Below are 8016 nucleotides of genomic sequence, written 5' to 3'. Positions count from 1 at the left end.
GTAGTTTTGCCTGACAGCTGATCGATCGGATGTGAACCAAGTGCTTGGTGTGCTTATGGTTGATCAACAGGGAAGTGAGTTGAACACAAGCTATGAAACGACATATGAACTCAAATAAACACAAGTACCTGATCAGTGTAGGGTAGCTGCGATGATTTCAAGGAGGGAGGCTCCAAAATGGAGGGAAGGCAAAATTTTGGAGGGTGGTTGTAGCTGTTACAACACTTTCCAAAGCTGCAAACAAACATTAGAATCTTGTGATAGGGAGTAAATCCATTTACTTTAATTTGGCTCTTGGCGGCTCCCCTTACAAAGGAGTTAAGCATGAGCTCATGTCAGATCCAATGGAGTGATCGACCCCACTTCATTAGTGATGGTAGAGTGATTTACATGCATTAAAAAAAGTGCTGAAAGGTACTTGAGAGTCACTTGGAAGTAAACCTTAGATAAACCATGTTGAGGAACTTTCAAGGGGATTGAGATTTGTTACTCTTCCCTTGCCTGTATGTTCGATTTGTGACTGCCCCCCCAGGTTAAATTGTTTTACATGGTAACCTTAGAGACCATAATCTTAGGGATATTACCCAAGGTGATGGTGGAGGGAAAGTCTTTGTTGTTCCTGGAACAGACGTTGGCTAGACTCACTTGGACCTTTTTGGAGGTTATTCTTCATTTGAGATGGCATAAATGAAGTTTATTTACACCAAATTGTGTACATTAAGCAGGTTGTCAATGTAACTAGTTCCACCCACTCTATCTTTAGCCACTTTTCACATTGAGCTCTGAGACATTGGATTTCATTACCAACTAGTGATTTCGCTGTGAAATCTTGTTTCCATGGTTTGATTCCTTAGATTTACTAGCGCATGTTAATGGTTTATTGTTTTTAGAGACCTTAGGTTTGGATTGTGAATATTATTTTGTTTTTTGATAAAATTTCATCGTGGCTGATTCACCAAGGCATTTGCGTAGAATGCAGGGTTTACCCCCTGAATTTACACCTAGTCAATTGGAAAATATTAAAATTTAAAGGTAAAAATCAACAAGATATGGGACCTCATAACAACTCGAAGCATCTATAGTTTTAGAATTCGAGACAGTAGAAACTGAAGTGAATCCAACAAAATAATTAGCATCAGGCTTAGTTCATTCTAGCCCAGAAGTTACCAAAGTTATTCAAAGTGAATCTGATACTAGTGAAGTTTCAGACACATAACTAACTGAACCAGAAGTTGAAGAACTCGAGTCTAATATTTCTCAACTTGAATCATCTTTAGCTGTTATAGCTCCTACGCCTTATCCACCTTCACCTAGAAGGAAACTTATAATTACAACTCGACTACCTCATGGTTTAATTAATATTGAAGATATTATTAGGAATGAGGAGGAGGAATCACCTCATACTCTAATTACTACTGGTGAACCCAGAGTTTTTTCAAGAGTTCCTTTTGATCCTTTCCAACCCGATCCTTAATATTGTACCCCTTTGAACTTTTTAGGTCCAATTTTTCCACCTCACCATATTCCTTTTTATTCACTGAGACGAACCATGTCAGAAATTCCTCTTGGGAGTCAACCTACTAATACTTATATGTTTACCAGCTCTCTAGAGTCATTATGTATGGTGGTCCTTCAATCCCTGCTAGGTACCAATAACTTACTAGAACTTTTTCAGGAGTTAATCCTTCCCCTCAAGTTTCTACTTGGTGATCATATAGTTTATCTACATCTACTGTTCAGAGCATGAAATCCATGCCTCAAGCACCTTTGGCATTAGAACAATATGTTCACATGATATTTGGTAACTTAAGTAATCCTCAAGTAACCCCAATTTGTGTTTATTACTCGCTTGGGGTGAAACCACCTTATCCTCCACCTGGAGGACAACCTATTGTTGGATCATATCCTACACTTGGAGGACAACTTTTTACTGGAACTTATGGTCAGATACCTCAGGTCGGTCTAGGTCAACCTATTGTGGCTCAACCCTTGGTTGGTACTCCTTACCCCAGGACGAATACTATTTGGAACCCTGTTATTTCTCAACAATTTGTTCCAGTTTCTCCACAAGTTACTGTTTATCAACCTTTTCAGCTTATAGGAAAATCTATTCCACAAATACTTATGCCAAGCTTTGCAGCACCTATCCAACAATCTGTCCAGGGAATTCATCAAACACCTGCCAAGGACTTCCTCAAACACCTGTTCAACAATTGGTTCAGCAACTTGTTCAAAGTGGACCTCAAGCACCTATCCATACATATGTTCAACAACCGGTTCCAAGTTCACCTCAGACACCTATCCTAGGAGTATCACAAACGACTATCCAAGTTACCCCTCAAATACATATTTCACAACCTACATAGGCTATCCCTTAGACATCTGCTCATCAAACTAGCCTTACTGTCTAGTCTACAACACAGATTCCTATCAGACAACCTGGTACAAAGATAATGCTAACACCTTTTCAAGGTAAAGCTTTTCTTGTTCCTCCTTTTCAAGGTCAAGTTTTTATTGTTCCACCTTTTCAAGGTCAATCTTTTCAAATGCTACCTTTCCAAGGTCAAGCTTTCTAAATCCAACCTTTTCAAGGTCAATATTTTATGAGTCAGGCTGTTCAAAGTCAATTTGTTCAAGGTCAACCTGTACAGTGGAAATATTACTTGGGTCAAATGGTTCAAATTCCACCTTTCCAGAGCCAACCATAACCTAGTCATAGTTATCAAGTTCCTTTTCAACAATAATATGGTATGGTTCACCCCGATTACCCTTGAGGAATGCAAATTCCAACCGCACAGGCTATTTCAGGATATCCTAGGTATTCTCCTCAAGGGGTTGGACTTAACCCTTAAGGTTATCAAACTTCATAACAAGACCCTAACCGATAGTTACCATTCATTGCAACTTTAGATTTACCAGATTTATCTTGGTTAACAAGCGATCCTACCTATTATTATCCTTTTTGGTCGGAAATTCCTACCAAGTTACAGAGTGATATACCAAAGTTTGAAGGTTAATTGGGAGAATACCCATCAAACCATGTCATGGAATATCATCTTTGGTGTGCATCGAATTCACTAATCAATGATTCTATCAGACTTCACCTTTTCCAATGAACTTTAACCGGTTCGACAGTAAAATGGTACATTGAGTTACCTCATGCTTATTTCCATAATTTAAACTCTTTAGCAACAACATTTTTGACACATTTTCAACTACCAATTTTGATATGACACTGGTACTGAACTTAATTTGACTTCCTTAAAACAATTGAAATCTACTTATATTTCAAATCATATACATGAATGGAGACGTAGATGTTGATTAGTCAAATTTTTTATTCCAGATCAAATTTTAGTTGAATGGTTTACAAAATCATTTATTCCTGATATTACCTAGGATGTTGTTAAGGGATGTGTTGTGATGAAAGAGTAGATAATTTCTCTTGCCCAGTAGCTAGACTTAGTCTATACCCAATCTGGCACCTTGTATAAGGAAATCCTGAATTTACCTCGACCAACAATTTTAGATCAATCATATTCTCCTTCTATAAAATCTAACACCACTGATGGTGTAATTGGTTATGTCAGTGATCAGTCTAAGAGAAAAAAGAAGAATTCTAAAATCACTCAGACTTTGGCTATACAAGATTCACCCACTGAAAGCTTTTCTCTGAAAACTACCTTTGAAATTAATGTCGTAGAGTCATCTACTGACAAGAATCAATCATCCAGGGGTAAAAAGAAGAGGAAAGGTAAAACAAAACAAAATGCTTCTCAGAAAGAGAAACCGAATAAAAATGAACCTGTTGATGAGAAAAAGAAACCTCATTATCCTTGACTAATTTGTAATGAATATCATTATACAAAAGAATGCCCACATCGAGTAGAGGTTACTAAATTCTTAAAAGGTTCTCCAACTCCTATTGTTTTGAAGGATCCTTTTCCTTCTCAAGACAACAAAATGATTTCACATAATCCATCTTCTTCTTCCACATTGATAGATATCATGTTGATTCCTTTGCAACAAGTTATGGTAGCAACAAGATCAAAAGATTACGGGTCTAAGGGTCATGTAGTAAATGGGAACGATGTTAGTCCATCTAGTCAACCTTCTAGTTCAATTTCTCCTTCTCCTTTCAAACCATTACATATTGAGACGCAAAACCATGATATGATGATTCTGCCGCATCCCAAAGGTGTTGTTCAAAAGCATATTTCAACCCACATGCTAGAGCAGCTCAGAATTACAACATTGTTGAAGACCTGACTATGTCTCCTTCAACAATGTCATCTCTTGAGGTGCTACAAACATGTCCAACACAAAGAAAGCTACTATTGTAAGCTATTGGAGAAATTGATCCTCAAGATTATAATATTATTATCTTTGATATTGAAAGTCATATACCTATACTCCCACATCAGCTGGCATTCCAAATACCAATTTTTGTCAAAACCAAACGAGTGTTTCACACAATTATTGATGAAGGAGCTTCTACGTGTATCATGTATATTGCTTGTTGGAAAGATTTAGGTTCTCCAACTATCAATCAATCACCTACCACTTTGAAAGCCTTTGATGGAAGGGGTTTTCGTCCTCATGGAATCCTAAATGATCTACCAGCATAGTTAGAAGATAAGACGACCACGATTGAAGTTGAAGTTGTCGATGCTCAGCTCAATTACAACCTTTTACTTGGTCGAAGTTGGACCTTTGATATGTATACAATGGTCTCATCACTTTTCCATATGATACTCTTTCCTCATCGAGGGAAAATAGTCAAGGTATAACAATTGTCTTACTACACTTATGATCCTAACTCTATAGGTAGTGTACCTTTCGTCAGAAACAATTACTCCTTATGAGGATTTTGGTGTTGGTTTGCTCAAAGATTCATCAATAATGATAACTTTTGCACTTCCTCCACCAAATTTTCATTCTAATGTTGCCCAGGTTAACATGATCACATCAAGCACTACAGAATCTTATGATCCGTGGATAGTGGCTTTAGAATCTTAATTGACCTCCTATGGCAATGAGATGCCTTTGAGCCCACTTGAATTGGATTATTAGGTAGTTCAAACGTTTTTTGATCCACCATCTTTTGAATTTGATCGAGTGAATGCGATCAATGACGATTATTCTCCTTTACCTTAGTTAGAACCAATTTCACTTCTCGATCCTTTCGAAAATATGTTTCCAACTGATGAAAATATTATGAAGATTATGACTTTGGATGAAATTCCATGGGACAATAGTCATCATTGTTCATATTTTCATCCTAACCTTGATAAAACTGAGAATGATTTTTCAACTATATTTTCGACTAAGATTGTAGATAGTCCTGAATGGCCCATGTCAATTCTTCACGTTGAATTTGAAAAGAATTTGGAAAACATGTCTACAACGATTGCAATTGATATCTCATTCAAAACAAGAATTATCGATAACAGTCACATAGATGCTTCATGCTCACTTGAAGAGATTCAAACGTACAAAGCCCTATTTCAAGAATTTTGTGCCATTTTTTCCTGGTCCTATGAGGAAATGGCAGGAATTTACACGAGTATTGTTGTTCATGAGAATAATATTAACCCAGATGCTAAACCTATTAGACAACAATTATGTCTATTTTATCCATAGAAGGCTGCTGCTATTAAAGTTGAGGTTGAAAAACTGCTCAAAGTAGGTTTTATCTACTCGGTTCCCTTGATTGATTGAGTTTCCAATATTTTTATTGTTAAAAAAAAGCAAGGGACCATCAAAGTATGCATAGATTATATGGATATTAATAATGCTTGTCCCATGGACAACTATCCTACCCCTATATCGATTAAATCATTAACTATTATGTCAGGAATGAAATCTTTTCATTCATGGATGGATTTTCTGGATACAACCAAATCAACATACTCCTAGCTGATCAACATAAAACCACATTCATCTGTCCATGGGGGACTTTTTCTTATCGAAAACTCCCATTCAAATTAAAGAATTTCGGTGCAACCTTCCAACGGGCTATGTCTTACGCATTTCATGATATCAAGCATATTGTACAACCCTATTTGGATGATTTACCAACTCATTCGTTGAAACGAAAAGATCATCCAACACATTTGAGAGCTATCTTTATAAGGTGTTGACACTACAATATATGCTTGAACCCTTGCAAATGTGTTTTTTTGTCCAATCCGGTCGATTACTGGCATTTATCATATCTAAGGAAGGCATTCGCGTTGATATACTCAAGGTGGAGACTACTTTGAATTTTCCTACTCCTTCTAACCTCCGCCAACTCCAAATTTTGTAAGGGCAAGAAAACTTGTTACGTCGATTCATCCAGAACTATGTTGAGCTAACTAAAGGTTTTACTCGAATATTGAAAAATGGCATCTCATTTACATGGGATGAAGTTTCTCAAGAATCTTTTGATGCACTCAAACACGCGTTGACTCATACATCGATGTTGCATCCTATCGATTATCATTGAGACTACTTTTTGTCTTTAGTTATATCTGATGTCACCATTCACATGGTTTTAGTTCAGGAAGATGAGTTGAACAATGAGCATGTGATATATTATTTGAGCATAAATCTCAAAAAAATTGAAGTAAGATATGCACATGTGGAGAAATTGGCCTTGGCAACCGTTGAAGCTGACCAAAGATTTTGTCACTACATTCCCTTATGCAAAACAAGAGAGATTTCAGATTGCAAGCCTATGGTTCATAGTCTCACGAGACAGTTGTTGGGCAGAAAATATTCTAAGTGGATAGTTAACTTGAAGAATTTGATTTAGAATTCATAAAATCTAAATCTAAGAAATCATTGGTGTTTGTCGAGTTGTTAGGTGACTGTCACTATACTGAGACAAAAGTCGTGGCAAAATATTCTCTTCCAGACGAATCCCTCTTTCTTATCATTACTTTAGACCCTTGGTATGGATATATCATTGTGTATCTTCAAACCCATACTTTTCGGTCAGAATTGACTCGAACCGACTGTCGTCATATTCAGTACCAATCCCAACAATACACTATTGTTGGCGATACACTTTATCGTCACGGTGCTGATTCCATTTTCAGGCGATGTTTGACTCACGAGGAAGTTGAAAAGGCATTGAATGACTGCCATTCTGGAGCTTGTGGCGGTCATATGTCATGGTTTTCCACTCTCCAAAATATCTTGCATGTTGGGTATTTTTGGCCTTAAATGTTCAAAGATTGTATAACTGCGGTCAAAAAATTCCACATTTGTCTAATCTACGATAACAAAATGTGTGCACCTCCATTTCCTCTTCACCCAATCATTGTTGTCAGTTCTTTTGCCAAATGGGGCACCGATTTCCTTACATGAAACCCTCACTCAATTGAGGGGCATGAGTACATTATCCTAGCGGTGGATTATTTTACGAAATGGGCTGAGGCGATGCATGCATATAAAGATGATGGCAAAACGAAATTTATTTTCATATTCAATTATGTGATTTCTAGGTTCGGGATTCCACAAGCCATCGTCACAAACCATGGTAGCCATTTTCGAAACTTTAGGATGACCAAACTTAGTGCAAATCTAGGCTTGTGTCATGACACTTCTACTCCATATTACCCGCAGAAAATGTCCAAGTAGAAGCCGTTAACAAGGTTTTGACCACATTGATTAAACAGATTGTCAAAATTCATAAACGAAATTGACATCTAATGATTTTTCCAACCTTATGGGCATATCGTACCTCAACAAAAACTTTGACTAGTTTTACTCCCTTCCAACTGGTTTACGGTTTGGAAGCAATTTTGTCGATTGAATGTGAAATATCGTTATTAAAATTGGCAATCGAATTGTTAACAACCACTTCTGTAGAGGAGGAATGTTTTTTGTAGTTAGAAAGACTAGATGAGACTCATCGTGATGCTGCATTAGCTAGTGAGACTCATAAGAAACGAGTTAAGGCACAATTTTATAAAAATGTAAAACCTCGCTCATATTCAAAAGGTGACCTAGTCTTGGTTTATGATC

Source organism: Pinus tabuliformis, chromosome 1_1, assembly GCF_031772625.1.
Source record: "Pinus tabuliformis cultivar Carrire ecotype Pingquan chromosome 1_1, CPIR1, whole genome shotgun sequence".
In the NCBI taxonomy this organism is placed as follows: Eukaryota; Viridiplantae; Streptophyta; class Pinopsida; order Pinales; family Pinaceae; genus Pinus; species Pinus tabuliformis.
The sequence above is the reverse complement of the archived record's forward strand: the minus strand, read 5'-3'. Positions refer to the sequence as shown.